The 19,850-nt window shown below is 41.0% G+C and overlaps 1 protein-coding gene across 3 annotated transcripts in view; it reads right to left on the bottom strand.

Moving 5' to 3' along the window:
- FGD4 (FYVE, RhoGEF and PH domain containing 4) overlaps window positions 1-19,850 on the bottom strand; it is a 209,452-nt gene that overhangs the window by 70,608 nt on the left and 118,994 nt on the right. The window contains exon 1 of one of the 3 annotated variants that reach the window (XM_045587897.1): window positions 2,590-2,716. The exons of 1 other annotated variant lie outside the window; for it this stretch is intronic. The gene's annotated coding sequence lies outside the window, so the exon portion shown is untranslated. Of the gene's footprint in view, window positions 1-2,589; window positions 2,717-19,850 lie in introns of those variants that run through there. One more of the 3 variants, XM_045587898.1, reaches the window with a different exon arrangement.

Below are 19,850 nucleotides of genomic sequence, written 5' to 3'. Positions count from 1 at the left end.
CGTGTGTATTCATGATGCCAGTGGGCATATTAGAGGCTGGAAAAGTCCCACAGTAGAAAAACCTGTTTAGCTTGGAACGCAGTGTGTCCAGGAAACTTTTCCATCACATATTATGTACCATACAAGTAAACATCCCGTGGAACTACTGTGACTTGAAACATTTGGGGAGAGTTGCCCCCCAGGAATTCTTCCCACGACTGTCAGCTATCTCCGTGGCTGTTTCCCACACACTCCCCTCCCCACCACAGCTGGTACCTGCTCCAGACTTCCCAAAAATCATTGTGGCTGCCCTCATGACCATCTCAAATTATGAACCGAAACTCTAACCTGCCCTCGGTTTTTTAACGTGACCCCGCTGCCGCCCGCTTCGAGGCTCCACAATCCCACAATGAGAGGAACACAAAAGTGCACCCAGGGCTGGTGCTTGAGTTCTGCTTCTGGAATCGCTAACTGGAGTAGCTCTCAGATTGTAAAAAACCAGGTGAAATCACATTCTGTAATTCTGCCAGTCCACTTTTTCTCCATTCTCTTCACCTCCCTCCTCCTCTCAGCTGCAAAATCCACAGCCTAGTACACTTGGAGGCATACAACGTAGAAATATGGAAAAGTCTTAAAATAGTCATAAAATGGGTTGTAATGTATTGCACTAATTTTTTTAGTTTTTAAAAACATATATTTTATTGATTTTTTTACAGAGAGGAAGGGAGAGGGATAGAGAGCTAGAAACATCTATGAGAGAGAAACATCGATCAGCTGCCTCCTGCATGCCCCCCACTGAGGATGTGCCCACAACCAAGGTACATGCCCTTGACCAGAATTGAACCTGGCACCCTTCAGTCCACAGGCCAGAGCTCTATCCACTGAGAAAAACCAGCCAGGGCTGTATTGCACTAATTAACAATGCAGAGAATAGTCATATGTAGAATAACACATGCAGTTTTATCTCATTGAGGCAAGTATTTTCTCTGTTTTGCCAAAAAACTCCACACACCACATACATTTTAGTGATCTTAAATCCAAATGAATTAAAATACTGTTTCTAGGAACTAAGCATACTATGAATGTAAAAGCACACCACTGCCCTTTCATCCTGCAGTCACAAACAGACGGAGGAACTGTTCCTATGCTCTGTGATCTCCCTTGTTTAAACCTCAAGATCAGGCAAGAAACTTCATTTCATAAGATTAACTTCTTTCTGAAGACTTATAACTCATATACCAACAGTGCATTAGAACAGTGGTGGCCAACCGGTGGGCCGTGAGGTCCAAAAGGTTGGCAACAGCTCATTTAAGGAAGTAAAAACAACTAGTTCTCAAAATGACCTTTTCTCAACTGATTTGTTCTCTAGACACAAAGAGGAGCTTCTATAAATGCAGTGCAATGAATGCACAGCTTCAGACTGGTTTACACTGATGCTAAGAGATATATGCCCTTAGATAACACACCCTCAAAACCACTCATCCTGAATGTTACAAAAATATTTACAATCAGGAAACTACTAGTGCTTTAAACCTGACACCATTTACAACAAATGTGCTTGCAAATACTATTAGCAATAATGGTGGTAATAAAATCTAACAATATTGTTCATTCTGTGCCAAGGATGCAGTATGTGAAGCACTTTGTATGCATTATTTCATTTGCTCCTCTTAAGTTTACATAATAAAGTAAGGCTAGTGGTTTTTTAAAGAAATAGTTTATTGATTTTTAGTGAGAGAGGAAAGGAGAGGGAGAGAGAAACATTGATGTGAGAGCACAACATCAATCAGCTGCCTCCTGCACATTCCCTTCTGAGAATCAAGACCCAAATCAAGCCCCAAATCAAACTGGAAACTTCCTGGTGCACGGATGGCACACCAGCTAAGGCAAAGCTGGAATTTTTATATCCATTATCAAGGTGAGTAAACTGAGGTGGTGTTAAATGACAAGCAGATGTTAGATGTTATATTTACATATAATCTGTAAGTGCCTCTGGACAGGGACTGGAGCTCATACTTCTTTGATGTTCACTCAGCAGGTAATCAAAAAGTTTACATCTCTGTTAAATTACAGCTATTTGCTCTGACTCTGTACCTTCATATAAGGCAATACTGTGCAGCCAGGAGTTTCACAATATCCAACACACACAAAGAAATCCAATTTAAGAAAAACAAGAGATCCAAGATAACAGTGGAGTAGGTGAAAGTTACACTCAACTCCTCCCAGGACCAAACCGGAATTAATACCGAAATATAAAACAATCAACTTGAATAACCAACTGAAGACTAGCTGAACAGAAGTCTTATAATCGAGTATTTAAAGAAGAAGCCACATTGAGGCTGATAGGAAGGGTGGACACAAAAAGAGCTGGCTAGCACCCATGTGTCCTTATTGAGAATCTGGGGTGGGGGGTTTGTAGGGGTTAGCTCAGCTGTAAAGATTCCCCCTGAAGAGCATGGAGTTGAGAGCAGAGAACCAGAGCTGGAAGAGGCGCCCACATAACATCCGACTGTGAAATCAGTGGGGATTCTGTATTACCAACAGGGAGATATAGAAGTTTGCTAGAAACCCAAACACCCTCTTCAAGAGTCAACATACAAAATCAGACACTCACCCTGGACTTTGGAGAAGGGAGCAGCTGGGAGCAGAACAGAGTCCTGTGAAGAGAAACCGGGTTGTGTGGCTATGGGGAGAGAGCGGAAGGGACAGCGGCCAGGGTCCTTCTTCCAAACCCCTGACGCCATCATCCTAGAGTGAAAGATGAGCCTGGAAGATCGCAATAGCCCCACCCTAAGGACTCCAGGTCCTGAGCCCTGAGGGGCACACACCCAGTGGAGTGGAGTCAGCTGTCTAGGCCCTGAGGGTGTTGAGGTTCTGAGTGTGTCACAGACTAAGCTGTGTTGCCGAAGGTGCCGGGGCATTCCCTCCACCTTCACACCAGTCTAACTGGCACAACCCCCTCCTGAGAAATCCACTAGCCCCACCATCCCTGGAAGCTGCAGAATCCAGAGCCGAACTGTGTCCCTATAGGTCAGGGAACCTTTTTCCCCTCACATGCCTGATACGTACAGAGTCCTTCCTTCACACACCCAAAGCTTGGTCTGTTTGAGCCTGATAAAATCTGCTGGCCTCACCATGATGATTCCCTGAGACCCTGCCCCACAACAAAGGTCTGAGGGCACCAAGTGGGTGGCAGCTAGCTTTGGGATGGCCTGGGACTTCTGCTAAGTGGACTGAGATCCAGCACTGACACCGAGTTGGAATCAGTAACAGTCTGGTGAACACCACAGTCCTTCTTTCTGACTCCTGAGAACCTACCTCATGCAACTTGCACCCCACCAGAGGCTCTTTCGGTGACTAAGCCTAAGAGGAAGTCAGCAGGCGGAAGCAGCTGGAGGCAAAATGGGGGTGGCTTGGGCCTTTTGCTGACCTGCCCCTGGGCTAGATGCTGATGGAAGCTGGCCTTGGTGCTCAGCTTGGCCCTTCCCATGTACACCCAGGCCAAGCAGGGGAGCCACAAACTGTGGATGGTTTTGTAGTTCCAAACAGGTTGCCTAAAGCCAGTCACAGCCAGCAACTGACTTTGAGCTGCACCAGAGTCCCTCCCAAAAGGTCCCAGAACCAATTCACCCAGTGGTGAGCTTCAGACATCAGAGCAGGATACAATTAGCTCAAGAGAGAAATCCAAATTCTGCCTTGTGTGGTAAGCTCCCACACGACAGCTCATACACTATGGTCAGGGTTGATCCTCAGTCAGCCAGCATGAGGGTTGACTCTATGCACAGCCAGGCCAACAGCAATCAAGATTTAACTGCAATAGGTGGGCTCACATAACCCACACAAGAGACATTCCTGGAACACTCAACGCAAGTGATCAAGGAGATTGCACCACTGGGTTCCACAAGATACCTAATACATAAGGTCATGCTATCAAGATACACACCTAATACACAAAGACAAATACAGAGAGACAACCAAAATAGAAGACAAAGAAACATGCTCCAAATGAAGGGACAGAAGACATTTCCAGAAAAAAAGAAAAAGAAAAAGAACACACAACTAAATGAAATGGAGACAAACCATTTACTAGATACATAGTTCAAAATAATGGTTATAACAATGCTCAAAAAACAGTGAGAACTTCAACAGCATGAAAAAAGATATAGAAACCATTACACACACACACACACACACACACACACTCACACACAAGAAATGAGTAATACATTATCTGAAATAAAGAATAGAAGAGAAGGAATAAATACTAGATTAGATAAAGCAGTGAATTGGGAGATAAGGTGGCAAAAACACCCAATAAGAACAGCAAGAAGAAAAGAGAATTTAAAAACACAAGGATAGTTTAAAGGACCATTGAGACAACATGAACACAACAACATCCAAATCATGGGAGTACCAGAAGGAGAAGAGAGTGAGCAGGGGGTTGAGAATCTATTTGACGAAATAATGACAGAACTTGGTGAAGGAAAAAGACACTTAATTCTAGGAAGTGTATACAGTCCTAAACAAGATGAATCCAAACTCACGCTTAGACATCATAATTAAAATGACAAAGGTTAAAGACAAGCAGCAACAGAAAATCAGTTAACTCAAGGTAGATCCCAGAGGACTGTCAGCTAATATCTCAGCCAGAGGGATTGGCATAAAATATTCAAAATAATAAAAAGCAAGGACCTACAACCAAGACTACTTTACCCACAAAGGATGATAAAATTCAAGAGGTTCCCACCACCACCGCTGTGCTCGCCAGCTGTGAGCCTGGCTTCCGGCTGAGCAGCACTCCCCCTGTAGGAGCACACTGACCACCAGGGGGCAGCTGTGGTCAGTGTGCATCATAGCGACCGGTGGTTCCTTCATTGGCCCAAAACCAGCTCTCCAACATCCCCCGAGGGTTCCTGGATTGCGAGAGGGCACAGACCAGTCTGAGGGATCCTGCCGGTGCACAATTGGGGCTAGGGAGGGACATGGGAGGTTGGCCAGCTTGGGAGGGACTGCAGGAGGGCTCCAGGGTGTTTCTGGCCCATCTCTCTCAGTCCTGATTGGCTGGACCTCAGCAGCAAGCTAACCTACTGGTCCGAGTGTCTACCCCTGATGGTCAGTGCATGTCATAGTGAGCACTTAAGCTGCCTTAGCATATCACTTTGATTGGCTGAACGACCAACCAGACAACCGGACACTTAGCATATTAAGCTTTTATTATATAGGATAAGACAGACTTTAAAACAAAGGCTCTAAGAAGAGAAAAAGAAGGACATTACATAATGATAAAGTGATCAAACCAACAAGATAATATAACTCTTATAAACATTTATGCACCCAACATAAGAACAACTGAATATATAAAGCAAATCTTGATGGGCATAAAGAGATCAAAAGTAATAAAGTCATTGTAGGAGATTTTAACACCCCATTCACATCAATGAATAGATCTTCCAGAAGAAAATCAACAGGGAAACAGCAGCCTTAAATAAAACACTAATCAGATGGATTTAACTGAAATATTCAGAGCATTTCAAGCAAAGCAGCAGCATGTATATTTTTTTAAGTGCACATGGAACAATTCTAGGCTAGATTACATGTTAGGACACAAAACAAATCTCAATAAACTTAAGAAGAATGAAATATCTAGCATCTTCTCTGACCACAACGTTATAAAACTAGAAATGTGTTAAAAGAAAAAAACTTGAAAAACACACAAACACATGGGGGCTAAATAACATGTTACTTAACATGGATGAAAATGAGATAAAGGAAGGAATCAAAAGATACCTTGAGACAAATGAAAATGAAAAGACAACCACCCAAAAATCTGTGGGATACTGCTAAAGCTTTTCCTAAGAGGGAAGTTCATAGCATTACAGGCCTACTTCAAAAAAACAAAATAAAACAAAAATCAAATAAATAATCTAACTTTACACTTTAAAGAACAACAAACCCCAAAGCGAGAAGAAAGTAAATAATAAAGATCGAAAGGAAAGCTAAGAAAAATAATCCCATTTACAATTGCATAAAATAAAACCCCACTTAGGAATAAATTTAACCAAGTAAAAGACCTATACTTGGAAAATTATAGACACTAGAGAAAGAAATTGAAGAAGGTATAAATAAATGGAAACATATACTGTGCTCATGAACAGAAAGAATTAACATTGTTAAAATGTCCATACTATTCAATTCTTATAAAAAACCAATGGGATATTTTACAGAACTAGAACAAACAACCCAAAAATTTTATATGGAACTGCAAAAGAATCTAAATAGCCATAGCAATATTGAGAAAGGAGAACAAAGTTGGAGGAATCATACTACCAGATATCAAAACACTCTACAAGGCTATAGTAATCAAAACAGTATGGTACTGGCATAAACACAGACATATAGATCAATGGACTAGAAAAAAGGCCCAGAACTCAACCCACATCTATATGGTCAATTAAAAGTTGATGGAGGCAGGAATATACAATGGGGTATGAACAGTCTATTCACTAAATGGTGTTGGAAAAATTGAACAGATACATGCAAAAAATGAAAATAGACAATATTCTTATATCATATATAAGAATAAACTCAAAATGGGGTAAAAACTCAACTGTAAGACTCAAAACCATAAAAATCCTAGAATAAAACATAGGAGAAAAATCTCAAAACATTTCTCTTAATAATACATTTTCTAATACATATCCTTGAGCAAGGATAACAAAAGAAAAAATAAGCAAATAGGGGTACATAGAGCTAAAAACATTTTTCACAGCAAAGGAATCCATCCTATATAATAAAACCTTAAATCAGCAGAACAACTGGTTGGTATGATGTGCACAGACCACCAAGAAGCAGACGTTCAATGCAGGAGCTGACCTCTCGTGGTCAGTGCACTCCCACAAAGGGAGCACCGCCCAGCCAGAAGCTGGGCTCATATCTGGTGAGCACAGCAGCAGTGTCGGGAGCCTCTCCTGCCTCTGTGGCAGCACTAAAAAGTTGGCCACAGTTCCAGATTATGAGAGGGCTAAACCCCAAATGTCGTGCACCGGGCCTCTAGTCAACAAATTAAACAAAACAACCCACTGAATGGAAGAACATATTTGCCAATGATAACGGGTTAATATCCAAAAATCTTTAAAGAACTCATACAACTCAACACCAAAAAAAATCAGACAATTCAACTTAAAAGTTGGTGAAGGATCTAAATAGACTTGTTTCCAAAGAGGACATACAGATGGCCAACAGACATATGAAAGGATGCTTATCTTCACTCATCAAGGATTGCAAGTTAAAACCACAATGGGGCTATGGATGAGGACAATGGAGGATGGGGAAAGGGCAGAGGGCGGGGTGGGAACAATTGGAGGGGAGCAATGGAGAGGAGGAAAATTAGGAACATTTGTAATAATGTGAACAAAAGATTTATATAAAACACACACACACAATGGGATATCATCTCACACCTGTCAGAATGACAATCATCAATAAATCAACAAACAAAAAGTGTTGGCGGAGAACTCTTGTGCACTGTTGGTGGGAATAGATTAACACTGCCACTGTGGAAAACAGTATGGAGGTTTCTCAAAAAATAATAATGGAATTGCCAATGACCCAGCCATTACAGTCCTGTTATATATGCAAAGAAGCCCAAAACAATATATCAAAAGAATATATGCACCCCTATGTTCATTTCAGTGTTATTTACAATAGCCAAGATATGAAAGCAACTTCAAGCCCATCAATAGATGAGTGGATAAAAAGCTATGATATGTATACATATAAAGGAATATAATATAGCCATAAAAAAGAACAAAATCTTATTTGTGGTAATATGGGTCTAGAAGACATTATGCTCATTGAAGTAAGTCAGTCAGAGAAAGACAAATACCATATGATTTCACTTATATGTAGAATCTAAAGAACAATATAAACATATAAAACAGAAATAGACTCAGCTAAATAGAGAATAGACTTATTGCCTCCAGAGAGGAGGAGGGTTGGGGGACTGGGTGAAAAAGGTGAAGGGATTAAGAACTACAAATTGGTAGTTTCAAAATAGTCATATGTATGTTAAGTACAGTACAGAAAATATAGTCAATAATACAATGTCATTACTATGTACTGTGCCAGGTAGGTACTGGGAATACCAGGGAAACATTTTGTAAAGAATATGATTGTCTAGCCACTGTACTATACAGGTGAAATTAATTTATAATAATAAAAGTGTAATATGTTATTTCAACCAGACGTCCTTCCAATGTCCTTCCAGATAAAGCCACGGCTGCAAGGGAAGCCTGGGTCCCAAGTGCTAGAGGGAAGCCCGTGCTGGCAGCCGGGGAAAGGAAGGCCTACTCTTGCACGAATTTCGTGCATCAGGCCTTTAGTACAAAATAATATTAAATGTAAACTGCAATTGAAAAATATAAAAAGTAAATAAAACATTTTTAAAGCATAAAAAAAAAAAAAAGATAAGAATGTGAATCTTGATTTTGGGATAACTAAATAAATCAAGGCAGAGTTCCATAGTTCCTTGCCTCTCACAGCTACGAACCTCCTATGCTCACTTGCTCTTCAGATTTCGGGCCATACTGAGGCCAATAAAGCACCTCCAGTATAAACTCTTAGGCATTCTGTCTGGAAACCAATGGGCACACCAGCTTAGGTTCACTCCATGCTAGCCTAGTCCTAGTTAGCTCTGGGCTACATGGGTCTTGCTTCTGCTAGTCTTAACCCAGATGTCTTTAAGGAGAGGTCAGAGAAGCCCTCCTGAAGCACTTTCACATCCATCGCACCACATTTCACCTTCAGCAGCCATAAGAGGCACGTGGAACATTCATCTGCTTATTATAGTTTAAGAAAGTAAGGTTGGTAAATAGGGGTTAAGGCAAGAGTCAGACCAGGGCTTTTGATTCTGTGTCCTGTACGGTGCTTTCTGGCCCTGTTGTCAGACTCACCTGTGTTTTGCTCTGAAAATGGGCTCATGATCTGGAGCTGTGTTTCAAGTATTTCTGGGGCTGTGAGGACTGATTCAGTTATTTGCTCTTTTTCTGGCAAAGACTCGACCCACCACATACAAGCACTATAGGGATCTTAAATACAAATTAGTTGAAATACTGTTTTGAGAATCTACACTACTCTGTAAATCATTAACAACACTCTAGTTGTCACAGAAAGAAATTCAAGAAACACTTTGAGGTTTTTTCTTAAATCTATCTTTACTGATTTCAGAGAGGAAGAGAAGAGGAGAAAAACATCAATGATGAGAGGGAATCATTGATTGGCTGCATTCTACTTGATCGGGGATCAAATCCACAATCCCAGACATGTGCTGTGACCAACGAATCAAACTGTGACCTTCTGTTTCATAAGTTGATGCTCAAATACTAAGCCATGTGATATGGGCAACACTTTGAGTTTTAATGTCTTAGAATCTGCTCCAGGAATTTAGGGCAATAATAAATGTCTTCAGAGCGAGTAAAAGCTCTATTTATTTAAAGAATTCTGCCAAACCCGGGAATTATAACCTGCCACAGACCTCTAAGAACCTTAGTGCATGTCCTCTCCCTAGCTGGAATATGTGACAACTTTTCTCTCTACTGAAAGACTCGTTACAAAAGTGGGTTATGGATAATAGAAAAAAGGTCTAGTTGCATGTCTGCAATGCAACAAGCATTTACTGAGCACCTTGCAAGGATCAGTTAGCAGGGTCAGTTAGCACCAGGCACTGTGTAGAACCATTAAGATCCTCAATCTGCTCTCAAGTAGAAAGACACAATGCTCCTCAATCAGGAGACTGCAAACTACAGCACTCAAGTGCCTCCGTGGGAAGATTAAAACACCCCTGAATTGGAGGTCTGGAATCCACAGCTCGCAGGCCAAATTTAGCCCACCACTTACTTTTGTCAATTAAATTGTACTGTAATACAGTGACACTCATTCTTTACATATCGTGTATGTCACTTTTCACTAAATTGGCAGCACTGAGGAGCTACAACAGAACCCACAAGGCTGGCAAAGCCTAAAATATTTATGATCTGGCCTTTTGCAGAAAAGGTTTGCAGACCTTGACCTAAATAATCAAGGCACCAAACCATGGGTGAGTGCTATAAGTGCGATAATACAATCTTATATAATAAAGAGCTAATACGCAAATGGTCATCATGTCCTTGTACCCTCACGCTGGGGTACCTGAGGCCACGCCCCCTGCCTCTTCGGAGACCTGAGGCCGGGAGGTGTGTGTGTGTGGGGGGGGGGGGGGGGGGACCCTGAGGCTGCGCGCTCCCACCCTGCAGGGCTTGATGGGTGTTGGGCCAGCCGGGTCTGGGTCTCACACTATTTCAGTGTGTGGTGGTGGGCAGGGACTTTACTCTGGGCCCCACGGTGCACCCCAGACTCTGACAGGAGGGAGATTTTCATATACATTTTACTAATTTTCTTTCATTTCTGATACTTCTATTATAGAGAAAGGGCAAATAGCAATATTAAAATATTTCCTCTAATTAATTCCCTTTTAATGTGCACAAATTTCATGCACAGGATCACTAGTACTATGCTACAATATGGTAGAGGCCTGGTGCACAAAATTTCTGCACTTGGTGTGTGTGTGTGGGGTCCCTCAGCCCAGCCTGGGCCCTCTCGCAGTTTGGGAGTCCTTGGGGAATGTCAGATAGTCAGACACCCTTAGTGCTGCCATGGAGGCGGGAGAGGCTCCCACCACAGCCACTGCACTCGCCAGCTTAGGACTTCTGGCTGAGCAGCGCTTCCCCTGTGGGAGTGCACTGCCCACCAGGGGACAGCTCCTGTATTGAGCATCTGCCCCCTAGTGGTCAGTGCATGTCATAGCGACCGGTCATTTCACTGTTGGGTTGATTTGCATATTAGCCTTTTATTATATAGGACTAGAGGCCCAATGCACAAAATTCATGCACAGGAGTGGGAGGAGTGTTCCTCAGCCCAGCCTGCACCCTTTCCAATCCAGGACCCCTCAGAGGAAGTCCGACTACCAGTTTAGGCTCGATCATGCAGGGATCCAAGACTGATGGCTTCTAACTGCTCACCTGTCTGCCTGCCTGATCGCTTCTAACCTCTCTGCCTGCCAACCTGACCCCCCTAACAGCTCTCCCCTGTGGCCTGATTGCCCCTAACTGCCTCTGCCTCAGCCCCGCCACTGTGGCTTTATCCAGAAGATGTCTGATTTAATTAGCATATTACCCTTTTATTAATATAGATTAGTACTATAAGCAATCTTGATTCTTATCACCAGCCAGCAATGTGAACTTTGGCAAGTAAAAACCTGTAGTGGTTTCTTGGAACCACTGAGACAGTGGACTCGGGGGTGCATTTGGTAAATTAACAGTGCTCTATAGAGTATTTTCAATTTCTTATTGGTCTAAATCCCATAGGCATAGCATACTTCTGATTCCATTGCCTTCCTAGCATTTTTAGAAAAAGGGATCTTCCCCACCCATCTACTGCATGTCATCCAACAAGTCAATAGGGTATGCTTCCTGGTCAGTAGTGCTCAACCAGGATCCTCTGTGGTGTTGTAATAGCTGGGCTGCACCCCAAGCCAATGGAACCACACACTCTGGGGTGAGGGGCCCAAGGATCATTGTGTTTTAAATCTTCCCAAGTGATTCCAAAGTGCAGTCAAGGCTGAGCACCACACTTGCTGTTATCATGATAACGGGTTTTGATCAAATTAGTATCTGCAGGGGAAGTTAAAATGAAATGAATTCAATAATTTTAAACTGTTAAATTGAAGTTCCACCAAAATTATACCCTAAAGTAGGGATGTCATGAAGACTTGGTGAAATTTTAATAGAAATGATGTAGGCTCACAGACTCGCCTGTCTCCTCTGAAAGTCACAGCCAATAGCCCAGCCTTCATGGCTCAGTGGTTGAGCGTTGACCTATGAACCAGGAGGTCATGGTTCGATTCCTGGTCAGAGCACATGCCCGGATTGTCGGCTCAATCCCCAGTGTGGGGCGTGGAGAAGGCAGACGATCAATGATTCTCATCACTGATGTCGCTGTCTCCCTCTCCCTTCCTCTCTGAAATAAAAATATATTTGAGCCAAAACCGTTTTTTGCTCAGTGGACAGAGCTTTGGCCTGGGGAATGAAGGGTCCCAGGTTCCATTCCGGTCAAGGGCATGTACCATGGTTGCGGGCGCATCCCCAGTAGGGTTTGTGCAAGAGGCAGCTGATCGATGTTTCTGGCTCTCTATCCCTCTCCCTTCCTCTCGGTAAAAAAAATCACTATATATATATATATATATATATATATATATATATATATATATATTAATGTATTTGAAAAGAAAAGTCACAGCCAATGTATTTATGTCCACTGTGAAGCCCTCTTCACCATGTGGTAGATAAAGTATGGTTATCTGATTTTAGAAGCTACTACTAAAAATAACCTAGACCTCCCTGGTTTATACAAAAAGCTACCAATTAGGACTCTTGAGAATTCAGAAGAAGGAGATGATTTCTGGCTGATGTAGAGTATGGCAAGCTCTGTTATGAAAGGAGAAACTTCTGAGACAATTAAAAACTTTTACTGACTTCATAAACTCTGAAAGAAATAAAAACAGATGTAAGAAAAGAACTTGAAGGGCAAGAGATAGTTGTGTGTGTGTTTTTTTTTTCTAAGAGCTACAGCCCACACTTATTTCCTCAAGATGTCTGGTTCATAAATTAACAGATTCTTGGCTTTTCCTCTTCCTTCTACCCACTGCCAAACTATTTTCCATTTACTCACAATAAATTTATCTGCAGATCCAAAAAGAAGAAGCAAACCAAAATGGCCAAGGTTTCATAAGGCTGCAAAAAGGATGTTGCTAAAACCAAACAGAATTGTTTTAATTATCTTCACCACAAGAACCAAGAATGGGCTACTGTTTCTCTTCACAAAAGGGAATATACATGCTTTTTCTGAACAAATCCTTCCTGACCTTGCTTGGATTTTTATTAATTTTGTAACTGCTTTTCTGGTTTTATTTTTCTGAACTTGGTTACTCCAAGCCTGATTCCCAGCAGCTAAAACATCCCAGCCTAACATTCTCAGTAAACTATTTTCTGGGCGTTTCTGCCTACTTATATTGCCTACTTAAAATTACTGGCCCACGTACACTTCTCAGCTCACTGTCCTTCAGCTCTTGGTTTTGCAGTTACTGACACTGTTCATGCACTTTTCAAACCGATATTTAGCTTCACAGCAATAATGGAGAAAACGAACAAGAAGGAAAAGCTCCTTAAGGCCAGCCAGTTCTTCACATTGAAAGCTACTTCTTTTTTTTTTAACGGTGCCAGTTCTATCCATGAACAGGGTCAACGGAACCAGTTATAAGAAGCAAGGGTGTATTCGTAAAACTAAAGGTCAAATTTTAACATAGTAACTTATTTAAGTTGGACCATGAGAAAGTTATTTAATTTCCTTATAAATTAGGAGAAGTTTTTACTGCTCTAGTGACATTGTTTAGATACCGGACACAGGTAGGTAGATTGAGACTTCCAAATGCTTCTATTTGACGCAGCAATTTTTAAAGATATATCTGACAAAGTTGGTGGCTTTCTAAAATGGTCTTAGTGCCAGGCTCTCCTCTATTCCAACCCTCCCTGTCATATTGATACCCTCTTCGTTAAGACAAGCATGAATATAAATCCCCTTTTTACTACAATTTTTACATTTCACATTTTACAAAGTTAGGTATTTGCTTTCCTTACTCCCTGCTGTGTAATCAGACCAGCAGGCCTCATATTTTTCCACCCCGGCTAGATTCGAAGCCTGGAGCACAATAGCATTGTGTGTTCAGCTTCTAACAGTGTAGAGGATTGTTTCAGTCATACAGAACTTAAAAAACAAATACTGTATCTAGCTTATGTATTATTTCCCATATTTTTTTTCTAGCTGACAGAGGAAGGAAGTTAGGAAGAAAAATAGGCCAATTCATCAAAGATCACCACTTTTCTAATCCTGAATTTTAAAACATTACATAAAGTGAGGTTTGGTTAAGTCTAATATGATTGCTCCAACAACAACAACAAAAGTTGAACTATTTTATTCATTCACTGATATAGCCCATCTTATTACTGCCTTCCTTAAAGTTCTTCATGCAGAACTGTAAGCTCTGAAGGAAAATTCTAATTTTCATAAAGGACCCTTCACCATCAGACATCAACTATTTTCATATCTACCTCCTCACAGCCATACACCACTAACCCCCCAGCCACATTCCAATCTTCTCCATTCCTGGGACACATTATCCTCTTTTGTTGTGCCTCTGCATGTTTTTGCATAAGTTGGTTCCTTTAGCTTGACAGTCTTTCTTTAAACACATCGGTTCCAATGTCACTGTTTTGGAGGACATTTTCTTGAATCATATGAAGGGCCAACTGGTCCCTTTTTTCTAGTCTCCAAACATGTCCTTCGTCCCTCTTCTATGGCATCTGACATGCACAATCGTTGCTTCTAGCTAGATGTCTATGGTAGAAACAAACTTAAGCTTCCTTCAAGGCAGAAATATTAAAAGTTTCAGGATGGAGTCTAGTGAACACCTTAATTTTTTCTGTCTCTAAGTATGTCTTGTTACCAGTGTCCTGTGTCTAATAGTTAATCTAATTTGAACTACAGAGGTATACAAAATATCTTCTTTCTCAATATTCTTTTTTCAGTATTTGCTAATTTACACTCTAAATTAGCAACTCTGATAAAAGTCAATCAAGAAACAAAATTCGGATGGGCAATGTAAAAAGAGAAAGGGATGATATGGCATATAAATTTGCAACTCCACCAGTTCAACAATCCTTGGCTTATACTTATAATAATTTTCAATCTTTTCATATTTTTTTTTACTATGAAATCAAAAAAGATTTCATATTTCTAAGAAGCGATGTGATCTAATTATGTCATTGTTATACAGATTAAGAATATTTTTATGCAGCAAATAATAATTCACAAAATTTAACTGTTAATTATAGGTTTTAAAATGCAGGTCAATTTCTAATTATCCAGATCAATTTTGAAATGAATTGCATAAGTACAAATATATAAATAATTCTCACCCTTTAATTTCATGCACTGGTTTTCTACCTGTTCAAATCACGTTTTATAAGAACATTTAAAAGGAAACGTTTTTAAATTGTTATATTGTATTCTATCTTCTTTCTTTCCCTACCTCTCCAGGGGAGTTCAAAGAGTTAAATGCCTTCAGTGCAAGAGGAAAAAAATAAGAAAAAAAATGCACACCCTTAATACATAGCAAACCATCTTATATAGTTTTTCTTCATCTTGCCACAATTTTCTCCATGCAGACAATCTGTCCCCCAAATTTCTTGGTCTCACACTCCAAAAATCCTTCCATCTGTTTTCTTCTCTCCCAACAGGGGCCCGTCATTTATAATCCAAACCATTTCTTTCTTTCTTTTTATTAATTTGAGAGAGGAGGGGGGGGGGGGATTTGTTTCTCCACTTTCTTATGCATTTACTGGTTGCTCCTTGTAGGTGCCCTGATCAGAGATCAAACCCCCAACTTTGGTATCTGGACAAGGTTCTAACCCAGTTCTAACTGGTTTGCCGCTCTGTGACTAATGAGTTTGCCAACCATTGTTCTAACCAATTGAGCTACCTGGCCAGGTCCCAAACCATTTCTAGTGGCCAAACCATCTCTTGAGCCCATCAGTAGTCTACAGTCTCATCACTCTCTCCTTATGCTCGGCTCTTTATAACTGATCAACTGGGCTTCTCAGGCCAATGAGAAGAAACTCATTACTCAGATTCTGCTCAATAAGAGAGATCAGAAAGTAGTAAGTAGAATATTTACTCTTCAAAAGACAATTCAGGGGAAGAAACAGTAAACACTATAAAGATTTATAATTAACTTCTCTTACATTCCTGCTCATTTAACTTTTAAATTTGTAAACAGAAAAGGTCATGAATATTAGAAATATATTTGTTCATTCAGCAAATATGAAATACCCAGTATCTATCAATACCCAGTATAAACTCTTGAGATAGAGCAGTGAACCACACAACAACAAGCATTTCTATAACATGCTAGATATAATATAGTGCTGAGACCTGGCTGGTGTGGCTCAGTGGTTGAGCACTGACCTATGAACCAGGAGATCAGAGTTCGATTCCAGGTCAGGGCACATGTCCAGTTGTGAGCTCAATCCCCAGTGTGGGGTGTACAGGAGGCAGCTGATTAATGATTGTCTCTTATTAATGATTATCTCTCTCCCTCTCCCTTTCTCCCTAAATCAATAAAAATATATCTATAATAATAAAAGTGTAATATGCTAATTAGACCAGACGTCCAAGGACGAAGCCAGGACTGCGAGGGAAGCACGGTCGCGGGTGCCAGAGGGAAGCTGGTGCCGGCAGCTGGGGGAAAGGAAGGCCTACTCTTGCACGAATTTCGTGCATCAGGTGTCTAGTTAAAAAATAAAGTGCTGTGAGGAAAATAAAGCTGAGTCAAGGAACTAGAGAGTGCTGCTGGGTAAAGGACTGCTATTGTTTGTAAGAAGTTCCAGGAAAGCATCTCTGAACAGATGACAGCTGAGTATAGGCATGAAGGGAGAGAGGCACACAAACATGTGGGGGATTAGCTTTCCCAGCAAATGGTAAAACTACAAAAGTCCCAACAGTAACACAGTGAATGATGTGTTTATAGGGAAATAAGGAAGACGACACAGGTAGAGGAGAATGAGCAGGGAGGAGGCAGCCTGGCATTGAGGTCAAAGAGTTCACAGGAAGGGACAGTACGGCCTTGCATATCACAGAGAGGACAGAGACGAGCCCACTGGAGGGCTGAGCAGAGGAGTGACAATAATCAGTTTTCACTCAGGCTGCTGGGTAGAGAAGAGACTTCAGAAGGTCAAAGGTTTAAAACCTGTAACAGTTAAATTTTGTGAATTATTATTTGCTGTATAAGAATATCCTTACTCTGAATAATAGAGACTTCAGAAGGTCAAGGGAAAGCTGAATGGCTAGAAGCAGGGAGGCTTTATGATATGGTCAGTTTGATGTCTTTTAAGCAGGAATTGCCAACAATTTAACGTGTGTAAGGAAAAAGATTCAAGCAAGACCTAGGACTTTGGCCTAAACATTAAAAAAAAAAAAAAAAAAAAAAAAAGTTACATATCAATATGGAGAAAACTGAGCCCAAGTGAGTTTGTGTTATTTTTAATTTAAATATATTTTTTAAAAATCGTTTTTGTATTCATTCTCTAAGAAAGGGAAATAATCCTTTTCTCTCCACCAGGTTTTCACAATCACCATGTAGAATGACCAACTAATGCTGTATTTCTTGTCAAAGGCGTTTTGCTTTTGCCTGCTTCAACATATGGCCACGTAACTATAGACCTCGGTTATTTAAAGAAAAATTACCTTAGACGAGTCTGATCTAAGCAGGGCTTACCAGGTACTATGGTAGAAGGTCAGTCAGACAGCATTTAAATAAGGGTGAAGACTGGATGGTGTTGCTCAGTGGTTAGCAGCAACCTGTGACCCAGGAAGTCATAGTTTGATTCACAGTCAGGGCATATGCCCAGGTTGTAGGCTTGGTCCCCAGTGGGGGGCATGCAGGAGGCAGATGATCAATGATCTTCATCATTGATGTCTTTCTCTCTCACTCACCCTCCCTCTCTGAAATAAATAAAAAATATATGTAAATCCAGGGTGAAGACCTTTACAAATATATTTCAGATCAATACAAAGTAGCTCCCTATTTTATAAGGAAGAAAGAGCTCAGAGAGTAAAGATGATAAATCAGACATGGGTTGGGATGGGTAGCACCTAGGAAAAGGCCATTTTATTTTCAGAATGAATGTTGTTGTAATGTCTAAGGTGATCTGTTCAAATTTAAATCTTAATTTTGGATTGCACTTTAATTTACATACAGTTTGGATAATATCAAGGACAATATTATCATCCTGCAAAGACAGAAACAATACTTCCTACTGAGTCATTCATCACAATCTATTTTTCACTGTTCAGTTTTTGCATGAGTTTGCCTAAAAGCATGGGTTTTAAAAAGAAAAGTTTCTTCAAATAATAAAAAAAATGACAAAACTTTTACAAACAACATGTATACTAAATATGTACATTTACAATTTTTTTCTGAGGCAATAAAAGAACCCAGCAGTGTGGTTAGGAAGTGCCCACTACATTACTGTCTTTTCAGTTTAAAAAACTTCAAAGGGAACTTCTAAAGCCACCTCTTTGCAGCAATGTCTCTACAGGGAGTTGTCCATTACTAGAGAAAGTTCTAGTAGCAGTTTTTCCTTCCATGGAGAGCTGCCTTCCAGGCGAGAATACTAATTCTCTCTCACCATCCCTAACTGTTTGAAGATTGAAGAAGAAGAAACAGAAGCTGCTTCAGGAGAAAAGAGAACTTCACTGATGGAGCAAGAAGTACTTCCCTTTTGCCGTATTAAAAAATTTTCATATTTGTTCTAGCTGGTTTGGCTCAATGCATAGAGAGTCAGCCTGCAGAATGAAGAATCCTGGGTTCTATTCTGCTAAAGGAGACATGTCCGGGTTGCGGGCTGGATCCCCAGTAGGGGGCGCACAGGAGGCAGCCAATCAATGATTCTCTATCATCATTGATGTTTCAATCTCTCCATCTCCCTTCCTCTCTGTGAATTCAATAAAAATATATTTTAAACAAACGTCATATGTAGAATGCAATGATAAACCATGAAGAGATCACAGGAATTTTGAACTTTATGCAAACATGGTGGAAACCCTGCAAAGAAATCGAGGCCCCTGCCTGGATGGTGGAGGACACCAGGGCAGACAGGGAAGGACTGGGCCAGAGGCTACTTACTCATTCTCTAGCCAGGCTGGGACCTGGGAACAGAGCCAGCCCAGCCATGCAGCTGCAGGCTGCAGTCCTGGGACCCAGCCCGCCCTTGGGCTTCTACATAAAGTTGAAAGGAGCCCCTCTGAGGAAAAGTAACACCACAAGGAAGAGAATCCTGCCTGGATTCTGAAGACTGCCTGGTCCGAGTTCAGTGTGTCTTATTTAGTGGTGTAAACATTCCTCAGGAAGGTTTGTATCCATGCAAAAGCAAGGGGGAAATAGCTACACGAACTAACCCATTTCAGCTTTTAAGCATAGCTTTAGCAAACAGACTGGGGAATCTCAGAGGGAAGGTGGGGGTGGGTGGGAAGAGATGAACCAAGGAACTTGTATGCATGTATACACAACCCAGGGACACAAACAATAGGGTGGGAAAGGCCTGGGGCAGGGGCAGGGGCAGGGAGGGGGGTGGGAATGGGCTAGAAGGAGTCAATGAGGGTGGGGGGGAGGACATCTGTAATACTTTCACAATAAAAATTAAATACATATGTATTTTTAGCAGAAATTTCCTATCACTTGGTTACATTTCTACAACACCATAGCATTTCATTCCTCTTTGAAAGAATCAGTTTCTCATTAATATACTATAGAATAGTATATAGTGGAGGAAAAACAGTGTCTTAACAGCACTAACAACTTAAAATAACAAATCCAATGCCCATCTCTACAATGTTATCTTATATGGAAAAACAAGTCACACCCACTCCCCTGAACTTTGCTACAAGAAGATTGGGGCTTTGTTTCAACAGGAACAGTGCTCCCAGCAGGAGAAGTAGGAAAAGGATTGGTGGTAAACATGTCTTAGCTCTGCTCAACACCAGAAACAGGAGAAGAAAAAAAATGAAAACTTGCCTTCTTCTGCATGCAAACTTTCAAACAGATTCTAAAAGTACATGTTACCCAAAGAATGAGGCAGAGGAACGGACAGACAAATAGTAAACAGACTTGATTTTCACGAGCCCAGACAAACCTCGCAGACACAGTACATATTTCTAATGCTGAA

The sequence above is a fragment of the Pipistrellus kuhlii genome, unplaced genomic scaffold, assembly GCF_014108245.1.
Source record: "Pipistrellus kuhlii isolate mPipKuh1 unplaced genomic scaffold, mPipKuh1.p scaffold_m20_p_3, whole genome shotgun sequence".
In the NCBI taxonomy this organism is placed as follows: Eukaryota; Metazoa; Chordata; class Mammalia; order Chiroptera; family Vespertilionidae; genus Pipistrellus; species Pipistrellus kuhlii.
Note: the sequence above shows the minus strand (reverse complement) of the source record. Positions and strands in the feature narration are given on the sequence as shown.